The 23,233-nt window shown below is 47.2% G+C and overlaps 2 protein-coding genes across 7 annotated transcripts in view; one reads left to right on the top strand and one right to left on the bottom strand.

Annotated features, from left to right (window-relative positions):
• The window catches only part of APBB1IP (amyloid beta precursor protein binding family B member 1 interacting protein), a 131,584-nt gene extending 127,729 nt beyond the window's left edge, over nt 1-3,855 (bottom strand). Inside the window, exon 1 of the mRNA XM_056519347.1 lies at nt 3,383-3,855. The gene's annotated coding sequence lies outside the window, so the exon portion shown is untranslated. The remainder of the gene's footprint in view (nt 1-3,382) is intronic.
• LOC130273096 (uncharacterized) overlaps nt 1-23,233 on the top strand; it is a 219,481-nt gene that overhangs the window by 113,467 nt on the left and 82,781 nt on the right. The window lies entirely within an intron of this gene.

Genomic DNA, 23,233 nt, shown 5'->3' with positions numbered 1-23,233 from the left:
AAAGAGGTACTCCGTCCCAAGACATCTTATCCTCTAGGGATAGGGGATAAGATGTCAGATCAAAGGGGGTCCAGCCACTGGGACAACTGCGATCTCCGTGTCGCCCCCCCCCCCCCCCCAGTGTTCTGTGGGTACACGGATAATCAGAACACACAGGAAATAGCTTTCTCTAATGCTCTAGGAGACACAAAGATCCGGCAGGGGTCAAGGGGAAGTCAGTCCCCTTTATAGGGTCAGCGCTGGCAATTACCTATTACCGGCATGCTGGCCCTTTAAATCTCAGAGAGCTGGCGCACGTGCACTAGAGAATGGGTGCGCACGCGTCAGCAAACGGAATATACAGGAAACAGGAGAGGTGAGTAGGGTCAGTGGACATGGAAGTAGGGGAGCGGACCGCAGCACCAGAGGGGGGCAGAGGCAGGCGCCTGCAGCCGGGACACCAGACCGCAGGAGCACCAATAACAGCAGGGGAGCACCTGTGGCCGGGACACCGGACCACAGGAGCACCTGTAACGGCGTCGTTAAGGGGTTAACATAATTCATCTGCCCAAATCAGGGCTTGATAGTTGTATTCATCAAATTTTATGTCTCAGTAGAAACATAGAGCATAGTAAAGTTTAAAAAAATTACAATAGTAAAAAACGCTAAGGGAATTTCCTGAATGTTTCTATATATAGCAGAGAAAACAAATGAATTAACATTATCTGTCACTTACATAAAATGAATTTCATGTGCCCAAATCAGGGCTTGGTCGTTGCAGTCATCACATTTTATGGTATAGCAGAAAAGTATAGCATAGTAAGGTATAAAATAAATTACAGTGGTAAAGAACTCTAAGAAAGTTTGAGAATGTTTTCATGAACGTTTCAGTAGAGGCAAAAACGGAATTAACCTTATCTGTCACCTCCATAAAATTGTATTCACCTGCCCAAATCGGGGCTTGATAGTTGCAGTCATCAAATGACAAAGTAGGGCCAGAGAACAGTACACTGCTCAAAAAAATAAAGGGAACACTAAGATAACACATCCTAGATCTGAATGAATGAACTAATCGTATGAAATACTTTCATCTTTACATAGTTGAATGCGCTAACAACAAAATCACACAAAAATTATCAATGGAAATCAAATGTATCAACCCATGGAGGTCTGGATATGGAGTCACACTCAAAGTCAAAAAGGATAACCACACTACAGGCTGATTCAACTTTGATGTAATGTCCTTAAAACAAGTCACAATGAGGCTCAGTAGTGTGTGTGTGGCCTACACGTGCCCGTATGACCTCCCTACAATGTCTGGGCATGCTCCTGATGAGGTGGTGGATGGTCTCCTGAGGGATGTCCTCCCAGACCTGGACTAAAGCATCTGCCAACTCCTGGACAGTCTGTGGTGCAACGTGGCATTGGTGGATGGAGCGAGACATGATGTCCCAGATGTGCTCAATCGGATTCAGGTCTGGAGAACGGGCGGCAAGTCCATAGCATCAATGCCTTTCTCTTGCAGGAACTGCTGACACACTCCAGCCACATGAGGTCTAGCATTGTCTTGCATTAGGAGGAACCCATGGCCAACCGCACCAGCATATGGTCTTACAAGGGGTCTGAGGATCTCATCTCGGTACCTAATGGCAGTCAGGCTACCTCTGCAAAGCACATGGAGGGCTGTGCAGCCCCCCAAAGAAATGCCACCCTACACCATTACCGACCCACCGCCAAACCGGTGAAGCTGGAGGATGTTGCAGGCAGCAGAACATTCTCCACGGCGTCTCCAGACTCTTTCACGTCTGTCACATGCTCAGTGTGAACCTGCTTTCATCTGTGAAGAGCACAGGGCGCCAGTGGCGAATTGGCCAATCTTGGTGTTCTCTGGCAAATGCCAAATGTCCTGCACAGTGTTGGGCTGTAAGCACAACCCCCAACTGTGGACGTCGGGTCCTCATACCACCCTCATGGAGTCTGTTTCTGAGTGGACACATGCACATTTGTGGCCTGCTGGAGGTCATTTTGCAGGGCTCTGGCAGTGCTCCTCCTTGCACAAAGGCGGAGGTAGCGGTCCTGCTACTGGGTTGTTGCCCTCCTTCGTCCTCCTCCACGTCTCGTGATGTATTGGCCTGTCTCCTTGTAGCGCCTCCACGCTCTGGACACTACGCTGACAGACACAGCAAACCTTCTTGCCACAGCTCGCAATGATGTTTCATCCTGGATGAGCTGCACTACCTGAGCCACTTGTGTGGATTGTAGACTCCGTCCCATGCTACCACTAGAGTGAAAGCACCGCCAGCATTCAAAAGTGACCAAAACATCAGCCAGGAAGCATAGGAACTGAGAAGTGATCTGTGGTCGCCACCTGCAGAACCACTCCTTTATTGGGGGTGTCTTACTGATTGCCTATAATTTCCACCTGTTGTCTGTTCCATTTGCACAACAGCATGTGAGATTGATTGTCAATCAGTGTTGCTTCCTGAGTGGACAGTGTGATCTCACAGAAGTGTCATTGACTTGGAGTTACATTGTGTTGTTTAAGTGTTCCCTTTATATTTTTTTTTGAGCAGTGTATGAAACTAATTTGCAGTAGTAAAGAGTTTTCAGAACGTTTAAACATTTCTCATGAACCTTTTAAGAATGAATCTGCCCTGGGTGTCTTTACCCTTTACATGGCAGTACATTTACGATTTAGGTTGGATTAAAAGGCCAATTTAGACGATTTGAAGCCAACTACTGGGGTTTCATTGTGACATAAATGGGCACGAAAGATGCTGACCCCCAAGGAGATGTATTTATGAAAAAACTGAACAGCCAAGTTGGATTTCATCCATTGTTGTCAAGTGCAGTAGTTCCTGCCAAACCACAGCTCTGTAGTTCATCAATGAAAGACCACACCGGGCCACAGATCTCAGCAGATCCCGATCCACTCCCTTTATTTTTACTTATAGCTTTGTCGTCCAAAATGACAACCTTCACACACCAACCATTAATAACTAGTCCTGCAGCAAATGGCCTGAAATCCCTTACATATGACCAGCTTTAGAGCATTACAGCTGTTACTGCAAAGAATCCTTTCTAGTACATCAATCACAAATACAAGCTACATTTTTATAATTCATCTTTTTATAATTCTCTAACAAACACGCTTTAGTGAATCTTTTTGCTCTATAACATTATTCCTCTTACTGTAAAGAATCCTTTCAAAAACCTATAAAAAAAAAAACAATCACAGTTTCTCAAGTTACTGAGATAAGTTGATGTTTGGCACCCAAGGTCACATTATACCTGTATGATAATCCATTGGCACAAGTAACCCCTAAAGCTACTATAGTATCCCTAAATAATAGATGGACACCAGATACTATTAAAGGAGCAATAAATAGGTTTTAGTCCTTACCTTGTCTGTATGTTGCAATCTGTGTCCCTGCAATGAGGCGAACACTAAAGACAAATGTGCCTTACTTTTTAGATGTCAGTATTTATGAGTCAATGTGAAACTTCTTCTTTAGGTTAGACGTACTACCCTCCCCCAAGAGGAAGTGGTATATCTCATTTACAAAGAGCGGGGATGGTGTATCCTCTATACAAGCTGTAACTTTTATAATCAGGGTGTATATTTTGGATTGTTTATGCAACTTTTAATGAAAACAAATTGAAAGGATCAACTTTTTTTTTTTCTTTCAGAAACAGCACCACTCTTGTCCTCTGGCTGTGTCTGGTATTGCAGCTCAGGCCTCTTTATATGAGCCAGCTCTTTAGCTATACAGTGATCCCTCAACTTACAATGGCCTCAACATACAATAGTTTCAACATACAATGGTATTTTCTGGACCATTGTAACTTGAAACCAGACTCAACATAAAATGCTACAGACAGTCCAGATCTGCAAAACATGTCAAAGGCTGGAAGAACTGACCAATCAGAATGGATATTCACTCCATTTTAGTTTTTTAGGACATTACGTGTACTGTACTGGACCCTGAAGAAGCTCCTGTCCTCTACATAGACCAGTGTTTCCCAACTAGGGCGCCTCCAGCTGTTGCAAAACTACGACTCCCAGCATGCCCGGACAGCCTTTGGCTGTCCGGGTATGCTGGGAGTTGTAGTTTTGCAACAGCTGGAGGCACCCTGGTTGGGAAACACTGACACAGACAGTGATTTACAGCTCCCAGCAGATCTTTCTTACTTTTATATGTAAGGATTTGCTTTATCTATATTAGTTATCTACTTATTTTTCTTTAATCCTCACTTTTCCCTATTTTTGGATGACGTTTTGGTGGCTTCAGAACCAATTACCAGGTTTCCATGGAGTTCTGGTCTCAACATACACTGGTTTCAACATACAATAGTCGTCGTGGAACCAATTAATAATGTAACTTGAGGGATCACTGTACCATTGGAGATAGTAAGTTAGGACTATAGACAAGCATATTGGGTGTTGTAGTATCATAATAGCTGGAGGTACAATATTAATAATGCTGAGAACTGATATTATCCAATTAAAATTTTTCCTGTATTTTATCAAGATGTATTTGCATTTGTCTCTTTTAATGTACAATAATTCGATGTCTCTACAGGACGTATATATATATATAACCAGTAGAGCTGAGCGATGCTGGCAGGTATCCAGCTGGGTCACACGAGTGGTGTCAGCGCTGTCACCTACAGCCATTACCATCCCATTGATATTCCTCCCATGTAGGGCCTTAGTGTAAGCTACATGATCTTCTGCCAGTGATAACAGGAAGGCAGTCACGGCGCAGAATGACATTATGTATCAGGCGGCTGCATGACAGCAAAGAATCCAGGCCGAGCTGGACACAAGAGAAAACCTATGAAATAGCAGAAAGCATAAATAATACAGTGTACGTGATGTGCCGAGACATTGTATCGTTATTTGTGCAAATATTCACTCTCTCACTGTCGCCATCTGTTGGAGCAGAAGATTGTGTTACGGATTCATTGTTTTGCTGTGGAATCTGAATATCTATCTCATATCTATCTCATATATTTAAAAAAAAGAAAAAAAAAAAAACAGCAGCACTCCGTTTGAGATTATTCATCAGGATTAGCCATGTTTCATCTGTCTCACACAGCCACTATCAAGCCCTAAATAATGCTTGATAATGGCTGTGTGAGACTGCCACAACATAGCTAATCCTGATGAATAAAGCCACGCACTAATTAATCTCAAACGGAGTGTTGCTGTTTTTTTTTGTTTTTTTTGCTAATGAGGATCCCCTGACCAGGACTCTGCAAACTTCACCCGGACACATACAATAGGAGTGCTGCTTTCCTTTGGACTTATCTATCTCATATCTATCTATTTATCTACACTTGTCGAAATCGGGCAGCACTGGAAAAAACTTGGTGGGTGCAAGCTATAGATAGACCTGGTCACAGTCCCAATATAAATATGTAGAGAAAATAGCAGCACTCCAGGGTTGTAGTGAAAATAGTGTAAGGCTTAATAAAGTGAATAAAAGCCTTACACTATTTTCACTACAACCCGGGAGTGCTGCTATTTTCTCTACATATTTATCTATCTATCTACTATCTATCTATCTATCTCATATCTATCTATCTATTTATCTTTAATTTCTCAAAGAAATGCAGCACCACTTCACCACTCCGCTCCCGGTGCCTGCGCCCCGACTCGACCACAGTCCAAGCAGATATAAACAACAATGGCGCAGCACTCCAGTGCAAAAATGTGAATCTATCTCCTCATGTCACAGAAAAACAGCAATATTTCAGCTCCTCAATGGAGCCTTTTTTAAAGGGGTTCTCCACCATAAGGAGATTAGAGTACGTACCTGGCAGACAGTAATGGACATGCTTAGGAAGGATCTGTGCTTTTCTTGGGGCTCAATGGCTATATTGTGAGATTACCATAACACTGTGGCTAGCTTTTTGTGAACAGGTATTTCCTGTTTGGCTTTTTCATTTTTGCCTACAAATCCCATAATTCCATTTTCCTCCCTCCCACACATCAGCCACCCCACCCATTGAAACATAAATGAGCTGCATCCATTCAAAAGACCTGTGGTTTTCAATCAGGGTGCCTACAGCTGTTGCATTAGTTGCAGATTGATCCCTCCACCCATTGAAGCAGACAGGCTGCCTGTCATCAGCTGACTAGTGAGTCAGGTCTCGGCCGCATTGCAACCTGGGAAAAATCTGAGACAGCAGTCATTTTGTATGCTGGTAAAAATAAATATTGGGGTGAAAATCACAGAAGAATTGTGAGAAAACCATCACACACAGGTACAGACACTATATTATGAACTACACTAACTTTACAGCCCCTGTAGCATAGTAAAAAAAAAAAAAAAAAGAATCCTGGAATACCCCTTTAAGCATGGTGATACATCAAAATAGGAGGGTCTATATACCCAGTGAACTCATTAACAATCATTAAGTAATAATCCATAAAATCATGAATAATATAAATACAATACAAAAAGTGCAAAGTTCATGTAAACATATGAGTACCATGGTACATAATGAAGTGCAAAATATATTCATTTTGTGTGGTTAAAATAGACAAGGCTTGAAATATAATGCTCCATATAAATTAACAATAATGTGTTACAGCTGTGCAGCAAATACAATCAGATTATATGTATCAAAAGTCAGAGCGATTCACCCGCTCTGTATATTAAAGATGGCCATATCTGGCTTGTTAACAAATAAATTGCGCATGCGTGTCTTTTAGTGTAAGTTACATGTACCCCGGCTTCCAGGACGCACGATGCACCACATTACCGTGAGTCACGTGATAAGCCACATGATCGCGGCATGACCAACGTAACTCCCGGTGAGGCCTCGATCACAATGAATGCGAATATCGCCGCGATTTGATCACGTAAATTTCTTCATTAAACTCCATTTAGTGTGGTCCAGGCTCCAGGGCATCTAAAATGGTGGATCCACATGTGAGGACATGGGGCAAGGAATCCTGGGAGGGCGGGAACAAGGGTAGGCGGGATGACCCTGAATCACATGCAGCATGCAGCCTTAGAGAGAGAGGGACAGAGAGCAGTGTGTTGCAGCAGCAGCGATTCACCTCAAGCCCAAATCCTGCCTAGAAGCACTGCTGATAGGGAAGGGAGTGAACTTTTGGGGGCTTCTGTTTCTACATAGTACATTTTTCGGTAAAAATGACACCTTATCTTTATTCTGTAGGTCCATACGATTAAAATGATACCCTACTTATGTAGGTTTGATTTTGTCTAACTAACTACATGCAGGAAAATGTATACGTTTAAAATTGTCATCTTCTGACCCCTATAACTTTTTAATTTTTCTGCGTATGGGGCGGTATGAGGGCTCATTTTTTTGCGCCCTGATCTGAAGTTTTTAGCGGTACCATTTTTGCATTGATAGGACTTATTGATAGGACTTATTATTCATTTTTTCATGATATAAAAAGTGACCAAAAATGCACTATTTTGGACTTTGGAATTTTTTTGCGCGTACGCCATTGACCGTGCGGTTTAATTAATGATATATTTTTATAATTCAGATATTTTAGCATGCGGCGATACCACATATGTTTATTTTTGTGGTAACCGCCTTGGGGTGTAGTGTAGTTGGGGGGTTGCTTCGTTATATGAAGGGTTAATTTAACCCTTGTCACTTGTGACACCAGGGTGAGGGCTAATACACTGAGGTAAATCTTCGGCCTATCGCTACCCTTCCCAGACACGATAGGTGCTTGCTTAAATGAATGAAGTTCCTCAATAGGGATGAACTTGAACTTGCATAAACTTTACTGAGGTACTTGCGGTACATCCACTTAACAGCCACAGTCTTAGCAATACAGTCTCTATACAGCACGGCAGTGATTGACAGTGACAGATGCTGAGGACCATTGACTTATCCAAAGGATTATTAGAATTAGGATTGGTGCAGAGATCCGTCCGGATTTAGGGGTCTATTTAGGTCCGGTGATCTTGCGGAGTTAACAGGGATTGAGATAACTCACAGTTTTGTAAAGAGGGCCGTTGCCGCAAGGCTTGGGCCTAGTCATTGCTGATGACAGCTGCGCAGATCCTCCTCTATCAGCAGCCCACGAGGAAAGAGAGCGAGTAATGGCCGCCGCTCCCTTATATATGCAGGGCCATTTTGGATTGGTCCGTGTCAGCTGTCACTCACCGTTACAATGCATGGTGGGCGATCACCTGACTTCCTCCAAAGGTCCTTGAACCAGAAAACTTTGGAACGCATCACGTGACCCGCAGGTCCTGCGACGCCACAACAAGGTAAGTACACTTTATTTACATACTTACACATTGAATTTGAATAATTTTAACTATTAAAGGGGTGAAAAGGGGCTAACTATTGATGAGGACCCCACCGGTACCTAGGGACTCTGACTTTGGGGACCTCACCACAAGGTAACGGATGCAATCTGGTACCGGGACACCGCATTTTCATTTACACAGTTTTTTTTTTTTTTTTTTAAATGGGAAAAGGAGGGTGATTCAAACTTTTATTAGGGAAGGGGTTAAATGATCTTTATTCACTTTCCCCCCCCCCTTTTTTTTTTTGCAATGTTATAGCTCCCATAGGGGGCTATGACACTGCACACACTGATCTTTTACATTGATCAGTGGTTTCTCATAGGAAATTGACTGCTCAAATTGCCGCTTGACTGCTCATGCCTGGATCTCAGGCACTGAGCAGTCATTCGGCGATCGGACAGCATGGAGGCAGGTAGGGATCCTCCGGCTGTTATGTAAGATGTTCAGGATGCCGCAATTTCGCCGTGGCGATCCCGAACAGCTCCCTGAGCTAACCGGCATGGTTTTACTTTCACTCTGGACGCGGTGTTCAACTTTGAACGTCGCGTCTAAAGGGTTAATAGCATGCGGCACCGTGATCAGTGCTGTGCGCTATTAGCCACGTTGTTAGAGGCCGGGCCGACCCGCGGACTCAGGACGTACCGGTACGTCCTTAACAGGTTAAGCGTACTGGGGCACATTGTCCTTCCCTCATAAGTGCATACCACATGCGTACATCTAAGTGGTGTACTATTTTGTTCCTGTTAAAGTCTTAAGGGCCTAGATACTGTGAAAGGCCAGCCAAAAGTACACACCGGCTGGTGTCGTACACAAATACTGTTTTAAGCGTACTGGAGCGCGTTGTCCTCCCCTTATAAGTGCATAACACACAGGTACATCTAAGTGGTGTACTATTTTGTTCCTGTTAAAGTCTTAAGGGCCTAGATACCGTGAAAGGCACGCCAAAAGTACACACCTGCTGGTGTTGTACACAAATACTGTCTTAAGCGTACTGGAGCGCTTTGTCCTCCCCTCATAAGTGCATACCACATACATACATCTAAGTGGTGTACTATTTTGTTCCTGTTAAAGTCTTAAGGGCCTAGATACTGTGAAAGGCCAGGCAAAAGTACACACCGGCTGGTGTTGTACACAAATACTGCTTTAGGCGTAGTGGAGTGTATTGTACTCCCCTCGCACTAAGAATGCCAGGCAGAGAAGTGCCAGGACGTGCACAGAGGAGTGGCAGAGGCCTAAATTCATCAGGCAGAGGTTGCAGCAGACTAGGGGCGAGTGGCAGCAGGAGTGGCTGTGAGAGGCCTGAGCTCCCGGCATCAGCTAGCGGTCGTGCCTCAACCAGCAACCCATCTGACGTCATTGATTGGTTAACACAGTCATCCACTTCATCAGATGTGACATATGACATCCCCAGTCAACAGTTGGTGGGTTCCTCAGACAAACCCCTCAGTTGTCATGGCCCGGGAGCAGTCCCTGTCCTCCCATTGCCTCTGTCCTATGCTGTTCCCTCCCCCACAGAAGTATCTTATGCTGTGGGTTCAGCTCCACTATTTAGTGAGGACAATCTAGAGGACGGTGGTAGCACGGTTGGCAGTCAGCATGGTGGCAGAAGTGGAAAGTCTGGAGCTAAACATGCCCGGGGTAGATCCCCTGCTTTGCGGCAGCCTACCTTCCCGGGAGGTAGTGAAACAGGGGTTCCTGGAGTCAGCGGCAGTAGCAGTCAATCAGTGCAGACTGTTCGTGGGAAAATCAGCTACTCGGCAGTGTGGCAGTTTTTCATCAAGCATCCGGAGGAGGTTAACATGGCCAAATGCAAGATGTGTCGGCAGAAGGTGAAGCGTGGCCAGGGTCCCAATGTTGGCACCTGCGTCAACATATGCCTCATCACCATAAAGCGGCCTGGGAGAACCATGGCTCTGATGTGGTGGTCCAGCCTGCTGCTTCACCCAGTGGCACATCGCTCCATGTTTCAGCCAGCCAAGGCTCCACCACCTCAGCCGAAGTGAGCTGTGTATCATACCCATCTTCTGTCACTCCAGATGCTCCTGCTCCTTCTACTTCGAGTCAGTCATTCCGCCAGCAATCCATCGGCAAAGCCATGTCCAAGAGACAACAATATGCGCCCACTCATCCAACGGCGCAGAAGCTGAATGTACTCTTGTCCAAGTTGCTGGTACTGCAGTCCATCCCTTTTCAAGTGGTGGACTCTGCACCTTTCAGAGAACTGATGGCTTGTGCCGAGCCGAGGTGGAGAGTGCCAAGCCGTCATTTCTTTGCGAAGAAGGAAGTACCAGTCCTGCACAATTTTGTGGAACAGAAGGTTGGCCAGTCCTTGAGCCTGTCGGTGTGTACCAAAGTGTCCGGCAGCGCCGTTGTGTGGAGCTGTAACTACGGTCAGGGACAATACATGTCCTTTATGGCCCACATGGTGAATGTGGTTCTTGCAACTTGGACAGGTCACGCCGCTTCCGCCTCCACACTCTCACGCTGTTGGTCCTGTGACAGTGTTCGACTCCGCCTCCTCATCGTCCACCGTGTCCTCAGCCTCCACTGCATGGACAAGTCTCAGTGCCCCTCCAGCATACCATGTGTACAGGGCAAGGTGGTGTCACGCTGTTCTTTACATGGTTTACCTTGGCAAATGGAGTCACACAAGGGAGGAACTGCTAAAAGTCATTCATGAAGAAATGCAATCATGGCTTACTCCATGAAAACTGGAAATGGGAACCATGGTGACTGACAATGGGAAGAACATCTTGTCTGCGCTGCGACAAGGAAGCCTGAGACATGCGCCCTGCATGGCACACGTGTTCAATCTGGTTGTCAAGTGGTTCCTGAAGTGTTCTCCCCATCTGCAATGGGAAGGAAACTTGGCATGCACTTCAGCCACTCGTACACCGTAAAGCACACCCTCCTTGAGCTGCAGCGTCAGAATGGCATCCCCCAACATAGTCTTATTTGCGATGTTTCCACACGTTGGAATTCCACCCTCCATATGTTGGACCGACTATACAAACAAAGAAAATCACCGATTTCTTGATGATCCAAGCAGATAGGAGTACTCTTCTGTGTAACTTCACTGTCAATCAGTGGCAGCTAATACCTGACACCTGTCATTTGCTCGGGCCCTTTGAGGAAGCCACATTATTAGTCAGTCACCAGCATTACTTGATGAACAATGTCATTCCACTGCTTCATCTACTAGAACACGTGTTGGAAACAATGGCTGGTCAGGGCACTGGGGAAATGGTGTCTACATCTCACAGCCACATGAGCCCTGTGGGGGCTGAACTGGAGGAGGAGGAGGGGGCCGGCACAGTGGAGCACAGTTTAGGTTCGTGAAAAGGGTTGTTTTTCTAGTCATCTGACAGGAGAGGAGGTGAAGGAGCAGCTAGAGGAGCTAGAGGGTTACGAGGCAAAACAGAGGACCCAGACACACCGTGGCAGTATGCAGTGGAGATGGAAGCAGGAAGTCCTTCAAAGTCACTTGCAGAAATGCCATGATGCATGCTCACTTGCTTGCGTAGTGACTGCCGAATTGTCACCATTCGGCAGCAGGATGACTTTTGGTTTTCCACCTTATTGGACCCTCGCTACCGGCACAAAATGGGGGCCTTTTTTTACACCCACTGAGAGGGAGGACAAACTGACCTACTACAGAGATATCCTACATAGTCAGTTGGCCGATGCCTATTTGCGCCATCGTCCATCTTCTCACAGGTCTGACTCAGGGGGCCCTCTGCGCTCACCTTCCACTGCCATGGCTGCTGGGGAAAGGTGGGTTGGCAGGAGCAGTACCAGCTCCATCAGCAGCAGCCTGAGTCTACAGTCACTGATGAGTAGCTTTCTTCACCCGCATAGTGAAGCAACTCATTAGCAGCAGGTAGACCTGGAGCAGGACCTGAACCAGCAGGTGGTGGCATACCTTGACACGACCATGCCAACACACTTTGAAGATCCCCTGGACTTCTGGGCAGCCAAACTTAATTTGTGGCCACAACTAGCAGAGTTTGCCCTTGAAATGTGGAGAGACTGACCTTTGTGAAGATGAATCAGGGATGGATCAGCCAGGATTTCCACCCACCAATGCCTGATGCATCAGAGTAGATTGACCATGGTGCCACAACAACACTTCACAATGGATAGTGCTAAACATATTTAAGGTGCTGCTCCCCAGTTACAGACATTCCTCCACATCAGAGGATATACATTACGTAAAACCTAACTTTTAATAATATTCTTAGGATAAAATCTATGTACCCAAAATTATTTTGAAATCAAACAAAAGGAAAGGTGTGCAAAAAGCACCATGTGCCACCTACACCACCAAGTATTGATGTGATGCAAAGACCTCTAAAAGATGGAGGGAAACAACATATGATCCATTGTAACTGGTAGGGGTAAAAACTTCCCCTGTAAGGCCCTACTCTCGCATTATTGATTCCCTTCCTGGCAATTATTACTTACCCTAAAAAGGGCGGACCTACACAGGAACCTCTCCCTATTTCCCCCTACAAACACTGCCATTTCCCCCCATAGACTTGCATTGAGGGGGCGTGGCCAACCCCTGCAGCGCGCACACAGCTTTCGGAACTGAATGCTCTGAACGCTGGCCAGTGGAGTACCCCTTTAAGTCCTGCAGGAGCACAAAGGAATGGAGTTCCTACACTTTTTCTACAGCAGTAACACTGTTCCCATTAGCAGGAGTCCTGCAGGACCAGCCCTTGAGTGGAAATCTTGGGTGAGTTCCCACACTTTTTCTTCCCTGGATTTGACCCCTGTTTAGAAGCCCCTAAAGCTTGAATGGAGTTGGCTTCCATTCTCGGTGGTTAGACAACCACGGTTTAGCTAGTTATCACCTGTCCATGACTCTAAATCTTTGGATAACCCCAGCTATAGGTTGGTGGCATCTATGCCGTCTATAGCATTCCCAGTTTTTATTCTAAGCGTACCTCTCCATGACTGCCAAGAACGTTTGTCTATATATATATATACACACACATACGATGTAAATCTATATTAGATTTTTCTTTTCAGCTCGATGGTTAGTCTACTTGTCATGTCTTAAGGCTATAACCCATACACCGCGGCTTAGAAGACACAAGTCACACGTGATGTTGGCCTCTCACGACTTGTGCATGACGCGCCTGAGACATACTAATGCTAACAGACAGCACAGTCTTTGCCCAGGAACATCGCAGGAGAACGCGTATGACAGGACAGAATCCACTACCTTATTTGCATTCTCCGTCGCTTACCCTTCTAATTTACATGATTGGTTTACGGATGAGATAAAGGGCAGGAAGCGGTATACGGGATGGGTCTGAATAGTGAACAGAGATAAGGTTTGCTCTGGAGCAGAATGATAACAGCCTTCACCTATTGCCTAAGATGCTCGTGTCTCTGATGACAGCGACGAAGGAGAATCGATCTCGCGTCTGTCTTCTCTGTTATCCATGAAATGCCGCAACTATTTCTGCCATTTCTAAACACTCGGGGGCAGGGCTGAGTTTAAATGTCAGCTTTATATTACACCAGTGTTTCCCAACCAGGGTGCCTCCAGCTGTTGCAAAACTACAACTACCAGCATGCCCGGACAGCCGTGTGGTGGCGGGGTGTGAGGTGCAGGGCAGCTGTTGTTACCCTAGGGGCAGATAGCATTAACCCTTTATATTTGTGATGCCAGGGCGTGGCCTAGCTTATAACCACCCGAAGGTATACCGCTGGATCCTGGGCTAGGCACGGGGGCAATAAAGACTCCGACGCCAAGTTATGGACAATGGTAGCTTTACTGAGGGTAGACAGATGGTAAAGTCTATACAGTTCAGCCAGGGCCCAAGGAGGTGACCAGTGACTCAGAGACCTTAAGGACTTGCTGGGACTTGTAGTAGGACTAGACAATTTAGTGCAGGCCACGTTGCTTGACAATTTGACAGAGACTGACTTGACTGATGACGGACAAAGCTGCAGGTTTATCTTACTTGCACTTGACTGTGGCTGCAGGACTTGATTTGAGGCCTCCAATACTCTGGACACACACACTAGGCACGACTGACCTCAGCAAAGACTTGGTGTAAAAGAGAGAGAGAAGCTCCACCCAGGGCTTATATGGGGAAGACTAGCAGGGAGCCCATAGGTCACTCTTGGGTTCACCTGGTCACTGGTACCTCCTGGGTAACAATCACATGACACATCACATGGTATAACTCTTAAAGTGATAAACACACATTATACAGTGGAACATATTTACTGCCTTGGGTACACTGAAGGAGGCTGCCTGACAGGACAGCAGGAGCACCTCCCGTACTGGGCCACCACAGAAAGTCCAGCATTCTATCAAGTAGTGTAAAATATTCCAACACTTAATTACATCTCAAGACAAGATAAAAAACCTGCATTATGCGACACGTTTCGGGTAACAACCCTTTATCATAGCATGCTATTAAAAAAGGTTGTTACCCGAAATCAGCAGAAGAAACAGCCAAAATGCAATTAAAACATGTGAAAAATGCTGTATAATGTTCAGTACGTGACCATAGCCTAATGACTTTAAATCTACATAGAACACATCAATTGGGATTATAGGTCAATTCACTTTCATCTTGTGGCTATATTAAAAAAAAAAAAAACTAACTTTGAATAAGAAAAAATATTAAAACTGCATAGTGTGAACTGACCCCATCCCACGCTGGTAAACTCCAGCACCTGCATCCTGAGTAAATGACTATTTACTTGATCAAACACCACACCCTCAGCCAAAAAAAGTCTTGAGCACTTTTGTATGCCTGAAAACAGTCGTACATGCCACAATGAATTCACCATATTGTTTTCATGCATGCGTTGTACACATTTGATCCGGTCCGTAGCATGCAGTGGTTTAAACAAAAAAACAACAACCAGGATGTAAGAAATAAAAAAAAGCAGAAAACAATACAGTAAGTATCTTGTTTGTGGTTACAAAATCTTAGGTTCCTATTTTCCCACAGCTTGTATATGATCTCTGTTTATTACTGTTCGTTTTTGTTCTTGAAAAGCAGAGTTTGATCACTTAAAGGGAACCTGTCATTACTTTCATGCTGCCCGAACTACAAGTCAGTGGGGTGGTCCCTGGCACTTTCCTCCTCCCCACTGGCCTTTTATTGATAAAAATTTCCATGTACCCAAACAGGAAAAGATCTATCAAGGCTGGTGGGGCAGGGAGAAGCTGATGGTGACCACTCTGATGATTCCTGGGGGGGTGTTATAGTTTTGGCGTGCTGTAAGCACGGTGCCTAGTCTTCACTGTGTTCTACTTTCAATACTGGGGAGTCAAGGAATTATATTGCCTCTCAGCCAATCGCTGTCCGCAGCAGTGTCCCTCAATCAGTGATTGGCTGAGAGGCAATGTGATGTATTGACCCCCAGCACTAGGGAATGGAAGATGTTGAAGACTGGGGTTATGGTGAATTTATCACATTGCTGGTAAGCCAATTACTGGTGGAGGTGGGACACTGCTGCGGACAGTGATTTGCTGAGCATTATTGTCACCTGGTGCCGGGAGAGTAACGGTGTCTAGGGTGTTGCGGTAATAGTGTAGGGTTTGGTGGTATTAACCCTTGAATGTCGTGACGCCAGGGTGAGGTTTCCTCAGTAGTAATGTTCCCACCACCAACCGTCCCACAAACGGCAGGGAAAAATGACGGAATGTCCACAGCAGAGTTTATGAAGTAAACTGAAGAAACTTTACTTGCAGATTTTATGCAACGGTATTGAACATAACAGTCTGTTCAAGAATTAACCGGGATACAGGTTCCTCACAGGTTTGCTGGGACTTGGAAGCAATGAGTGTTACGCCGAGCGCTCCGGGTCCCCGCTCCTCCCCGGAGCGCTCGCTACACTCTCCTCACTGCAGCGCTCCGGTCAGATCCACTGACCCGGGGCGCTGCGATACCGCCTCCAGCCGGGATGCGATTCGCGATGCGGGTAGCGCCCGCTCGCGATGCGCACCCCGGCTCCCGTACCTGACTCGCTCCCCGTCAGTCCTGTCCCGGCGCGCGCGGCCCCGCTCCCTAGGGCGCGCGCGCGCCGGGTCTTTGCGATTTAAAGGGCCACTGCGCCGCTGATTGGCGCAGTGGTTCCAATTAGTGTTATCACCTGTGCACTTCCCTATATCACATCACTTCCCCTGCACTTCCTTGCCGGATCTTGTTGCCATCGTGCCAGTGAAAGCGTTTCCTTGTGTGTTCCTAGCCTGTGTTCCAGACCTCCTGCCGTTGCCCCTGACTACGATCCTTGCTGCCTGCCCCGACCTTCTGCTACGTCCGACCTTGCTTCTGTCTACTCCCTTGTACCGCGCCTATCTTCAGCAGCCAGAGAGGTTGAGCCGTTGCTAGTGGATACGACCTGGTCACTACCGCCGCAGCAAGACCATCCCGCTTTGCGGCGGGCTCTGGTGAAAACCAGTAGTGACTTAGAACCGATCCACTAGCACGGTCCACGCCAATCCCTCTCTGGCACAGAGGATCCACTACCTGCCAGCCGGCATCGTGACAGTAGATCCGGCCATGGATCCCGCTGAAGTTCCTCTGCCAGTTGTCGCTGACCTCACCACGGTGGTCGCCCAGCAGTCACAACAGATAGCGCAACAAGGCCAACAGCTGTCTCAACTGACCGTTATGCTACAGCAGTTACTACCACAGCTTCAGCAATCATCTCCTCCGCCAGCTCCTGCACCTCCTCCGCAGCGAGTGGCCGCTTCTGGACTACGACTATCCTTGCCGGATAAATTTGATGGGGACTCTAAGTTTTGCCGTGGCTTTCTTTCCCAATGTTCACTGCACTTGGAGATGATGTCGGACCAGTTTCCCACTGAAAGGTCTAAGGTGGCTTTTGTAGTCAGCCTTCTGTCTGGAAAAGCCCTGTCTTGGGCCACACCGCTCTGGGACCGCAATGACCCCGTCACTGCCTCTGTACACTCCTTCTTCTCGGAAATTCGAAGTGTCTTTGAGGAACCTGCCCGAGCCTCTTCTGCTGAGACTGCCCTGTTGAACCTGGTCCAGGGTAATTCTTCCGTTGGCGAGTATGCCGTACAATTCCGTACTCTTGCTTCAGAATTATCCTGGAATAATGAGGCCCTCTGCGCGACCTTTAAAAAAGGCCTATCCAGCAACATTAAAGATGTTCTGGCCGCACGAGAAATCCCTGCTAATCTACATGAACTCATTCACCTAGCCACTCGCATTGACATGCGTTTTTCCGAAAGGCGTCAGGAGCTCCGCCAGGATATGGACTCTGTTCGCACGAGGCGTTTCTTCTCCCCGGCTCCTCTCTCCTCTGGTCCCCTGCAATCTGTTCCTGTGCCTCCCGCCGTGGAGGCTATGCAGGTCGACCGGTCTCGCCTGACACCTCAAGAGAGGACACGACGCCGCATGGAGAATCTGTGCCTGTACTGTGCTAGTACCGAACACTTCCTGAAGGATTGTCCTATCCGTCCTCCCCGCCTGGAAAGACGTACGCTGACTCCGCACAAAGGTGAGACAGTCCTTGATGTCTACTCTGCTTCTCCACGTCTTACTGTGCCTGTGCGGATATCTTCCTCTACCTTCTCCTTCTCTACTATGGCCTTCTTGGACTCCGGATCTGCAGGAAATTTTGTTTTGGCCTCTCTCGTCAACAGGTTCAACATCCCGGTGACCAGTCTCGCCAGACCCCTCTACATCAATTGTGTAAACAATGAAAGATTGGACTGTACCATACGTTTCCGCACGGAGCCCCTTCTAATGTGCATCGGATCTCATCACGAGAGGATTGAACTTTTGGTCCTCCCCAATTGCACTTCTGAAATTCTCCTTGGACTTCCCTGGCTTCAACTTCATTCCCCAACCCTGGATTGGTCCACTGGGGAGATCAAGAGTTGGGGGCCCTCTTGTTCCAAGGACTGCCTAAAACCGGTTCCCAGTAAACCTTGCCGTGACTCTGTGGTTCCTCCTGTAACCGGTCTCCCTAAGGCCTATATGGACTTTGCGGATGTTTTTTGCAAAAAACAAGCTGAGACTCTACCTCCTCACAGGCCTTATGATTGTCCTATCGACCTCCTCCCGGGCACTACTCCACCCCGGGGCAGAATTTATCCTCTCTCCGCTCCAGAGACTCTTGCCATGTCTGAATACATCCAGGAAAATTTAAAAAAGGGCTTTATCCGTAAATCCTCCTCTCCTGCCGGAGCCGGATTTTTCTTTGTGTCCAAAAAAGATGGCTCTCTACGTCCTTGCATTGACTACCGCGGTCTTAATAAAATCACGGTTAAGAACCGCTACCCCCTACCCCTCATCTCTGAACTCTTTGATCGCCTCCAAGGTGCCCACATCTTTACCAAACTGGACTTAAGAGGTGCTTATAATCTCATCCGCATCAGAGAGGGGGATGAATGGAAAACGGCATTTAACACCAGAGATGGACACTTTGAGTATCTGGTCATGCCCTTTGGCCTGTGCAACGCCCCTGCCGTCTTCCAAGACTTTGTTAATGAAATTTTTCGTGATCTCTTATACTCCTGTGTTGTTGTATATCTGGACGATATCCTGATTTTTTCTGCCAATCTAGAAGAACACCGCCAGCATGTCCGTATGGTTCTTCAGAGACTTCGTGACAATCAACTCTATGCCAAAATAGAGAAATGTCTGTTTGAATGCCAATCTCTTCCCTTCCTAGGATACTTGGTCTCTGGCCAGGGACTACAAATGGATCCAGACAAACTCTCTGCCGTCTTAGATTGGCCACGCCCCTCCGGACTCCGTGCTATCCAACGTTTTTTGGGGTTCGCCAATTATTACAGGCAATTTATTCCACATTTTTCTACCGTTGTGGCTCCTATCGTGGCTTTAACCAAAAAAAATGCCGATCCCAAATCTTGGCCTCCTCAAGCGGAAGACGCCTTTAAACGGCTCAAGTCTGCCTTTTCTTCGGCTCCCGTGCTCTCCAGACCTGACCCATCTAAACCCTTCCTATTGGAGGTTGATGCCTCCTCAGTGGGAGCTGGAGCTGTCCTTCTACAAAAAAATTCTTCCGGGCATGCTGTTACTTGTGTTTTTTTTTCTAGGACCTTCTCTCCGGCGGAGAGGAACTACTCCATCGGGGATCGAGAGCTTCTAGCCATTAAATTAGCACTTGAGGAATGGAGGCATCTGCTGGAGGGTTCAAGATTTCCAGTTATTATTTACACCGATCACAAGAACCTCTCCTACCTCCAGTCTGCCCAACGGCTGAATCCTCGCCAGGCCAGGTGGTCTCTGTTCTTTGCCCGATTTAATTTTGAAATTCACTTTCGGCCTGCCGATAAGAACATTAGGGCCGATGCTCTCTCTCGTTCCTCAGATGCTTCTGAAGTTGAACTCTCTCCGCAACACAGCATTCCTCCTGACTGCCTGATTTCCACTTCTCCAGCCTCCATCAGGCAAACTCCTCCAGGAAAGACCTTTGTTTCTCCACGCCAACGCCTCGGAATCCTCAAATGGGGTCACTCCTCCCATCTCGCAGGTCATGCGGGCATCAAGAAATCTGTGCAACTCATCTCTCGCTTCTATTGGTGGCCGACTCTAGAGACGGATGTGGTGGACTTTGTGCGAGCCTGCACTATCTGTGCCCGGGATAAGACTCCTCGCCAGAAGCCCGCTGGTTTTCTTCATCCTCTGCCTGTCCCCGAACAGCCTTGGTCTCTGATTGGTATGGATTTTATTACTGACTTACCCCCTTCCCGTGGCAACACTGTTATTTGGGTGGTCGTTGATCGATTCTCCAAAATGGCACATTTCATCCCTCTTCCTGGTCTTCCTTCAGCGCCTCAGTTGGCTAAACAATTTTTTGTACACATTTTTCGTCTTCACGGGTTGCCTACGCAGATCGTCTCGGATAGAGGCGTCCAATTCGTGTCTAAATTCTGGAGGGCTCTCTGTAAACAACTCAAGATTAAATTAAATTTTTCTTCTGCATATCATCCTCAATCCAATGGACAAGTAGAAAGAATTAACCAGGTCTTGGGTGATTATTTACGACATTTTGTTTCCTCCCGCCAGGATGACTGGGCAGATCTTCTACCTTGGGCCGAATTCTCGTATAATTTCAGAGTCTCTGAATCTTCCTCCAAATCCCCATTTTTCGTGGTGTACGGCCGTCACCCTCTTCCCCCCCTCCCTACCCCCTTGCCCTCTGGTCTGCCCGCTGTGGATGAAATTTCTCGTGATCTTTCCATCATATGGAGAGAGACCCAAAATTCTCTCTTACAGGCTTCATCACGCATGAAGAAGTTCGCGGATAAGAAAAGAAGAGCTCCTCCCATTTTTTCCCCTGGAGACAAGGTATGGCTCTCCGCTAAATATGTCCGCTTCCGTGTCCCTAGCTATAAGTTGGGACCACGCTATCTTGGTCCTTTCAAAATTTTGTGCCAGATTAATCCTGTCTCTTACAAACTTCTTCTTCCTCCTTCTCTTCGTATTCCTAATGCCTTTCACGTTTCTCTTCTTAAACCACTTATCATTAACCGTTTCTCTCCCAAATCTGTTCCTCCCACTCCTGTTTCCGGCTCCTCGGACATCTTCTCTGTCAAAGAGATTTTGGCATCCAAAAAGGTCAGAGGGAAAACTTTTTTTTTAGTGGATTGGGAGGGTTGTGGTCCAGAAGAGAGATCCTGGGAACCTGAGGACAATATCCTAGACAAAAGTCTGCTCCTCAGGTTCTCAGGCTCTAAGAAGAGGGGGAGACCCAAGGGGGGGGGTACTGTTACGCCGAGCGCTCCGGGTCCCCGCTCCTCCCCGGAGCGCTCGCTACACTCTCCTCACTGCAGCGCTCCGGTCAGATCCACTGACCCGGGGCGCTGCGATACCGCCTCCAGCCGGGATGCGATTCGCGATGCGGGTAGCGCCCGCTCGCGATGCGCACCCCGGCTCCCGTACCTGACTCGCTCCCCGTCAGTCCTGTCCCGGCGCGCGCGGCCCCGCTCCCTAGGGCGCGCGCGCGCCGGGTCTTTGCGATTTAAAGGGCCACTGCGCCGCTGATTGGCGCAGTGGTTCCAATTAGTGTTATCACCTGTGCACTTCCCTATATCACATCACTTCCCCTGCACTTCCTTGCCGGATCTTGTTGCCATCGTGCCAGTGAAAGCGTTTCCTTGTGTGTTCCTAGCCTGTGTTCCAGACCTCCTGCCGTTGCCCCTGACTACGATCCTTGCTGCCTGCCCCGACCTTCTGCTACGTCCGACCTTGCTTCTGTCTACTCCCTTGTACCGCGCCTATCTTCAGCAGCCAGAGAGGTTGAGCCGTTGCTAGTGGATACGACCTGGTCACTACCGCCGCAGCAAGACCATCCCGCTTTGCGGCGGGCTCTGGTGAAAACCAGTAGTGACTTAGAACCGATCCACTAGCACGGTCCACGCCAATCCCTCTCTGGCACAGAGGATCCACTACCTGCCAGCCGGCATCGTGACAATGAGCTTTTGATGCTAGCCACTGTGCTACTATTTTAGAATTTTTGAGCTGGTAGTAGTCACACAGGATTCAGTAGTTTGAGCTTTGAGTAACTCACGTTTTGTGGCTGCAGGTTCTTAGGCTTTGGGCCTAGATGAATTGATGCTGTTTAGACACTTGTGCTGCCTGATAGTTCGGAACTAAGAGACTAGAATTTAGTGGCTAAAGCCCTTTATATAATAAGGGGCTGGACTAAGCTCATTGGTCAGTAAACCTGTAAGTTATGAACCCAGTGAACTCTGGGTACATCATATGACCTCTAAGGTCCTTGAACATTTTATACATCATAACCGTACATCATGTGACCACTAAGGTCCTGTACATATATTTTCTATACATTAAATAAATATAAACACACTTTACATGAGGCGAGCCCTATATGAATGGAGGGACTCTAGCTGAGGGGACTTTAGACAAGGGACAGGACAAAGTCCTGTACCGGGACAACACAGTCACATATTGACCCCCAGCACTAGAAGGTGAAACTGAGTGGAGAGCAGGTGCCGTCATAGAAGAAGCTATGGGGGACAGAGGAAGGTAAGTGCATTTTTTTAAGCAGGCAGCTTTGGCATATTTAAAAAACAAAACAAAAAATTACTTTTTGCAGAGTTTCTCTTTAGGGTTCTCAGTGGTGTCAAACCTTAGTTGGCATCCCTTTAAACTGATCCCCATCTTGGTCTTCCAGTGAACTATTTTAGAAAGGCAACCCAATGCATGCTATATCTTTATTGCCTATTTGTACACAGATTAATCAGGGATGGTAGACTACCCCTATGATTCAGAGCTCCGCTCCCAGACGAAGTTATAACTAGGATTGCTCTAAAATGGCCCAGACTCATATATCAATGTAATAGGGAAGCTTCTCAATGTGTCGTGTTGCCATGGTTTGGGCTGCATGAAACAAGCGACAGGTTCCCTTTAAAGGGGTACTCCATCCCTAGACATCTTGCCCCTTATCCAAAGAATAGGGGATAAGATGTCTGATAACGGTGGTCCCGCCGCTGGGGCACCCAGACATCTGGCGCACAGAGCAAATTTTGTTCTGTGCTGGGTGACGGGCAATGTGGGGCGGAGGCTCGTGACATCGCAGGCATGCCCCCTCAAAGCACGTTTATGGGAGGGGGCGTGACAGCCATCACGCCCCGTCCCATAAACTTGCATTGAGGGGGCGTGGCCATGACACCACGAGCCTCCGGCGCTGCACCCAATGCTCTAAACGAATGCTGGGTGCAGCAAGGAGATTGCGGGGGTCCGCAGCAGTGGGACTCCCGCAATCAGACATCATATTGCCTATCCTTCAGATAGGGGATAACATGTCTAGGGGTGGAGTACCCCCTTTAAGTAAAGCTGCATCTATTTAACATCTAAAATAAAATCTTTTGTATATGTCTTTTCATGTCTTTTAATTTCTCCCATCCTCAAGCTCGGGTCTCTTTGTAAAATCTG

Source organism: Hyla sarda, chromosome 5 (assembly GCF_029499605.1).
Source record: "Hyla sarda isolate aHylSar1 chromosome 5, aHylSar1.hap1, whole genome shotgun sequence".
NCBI lineage: Eukaryota > Metazoa > Chordata > Amphibia > Anura > Hylidae > Hyla > Hyla sarda.
This window is presented reverse-complemented; position numbering and strand designations above follow the sequence as displayed.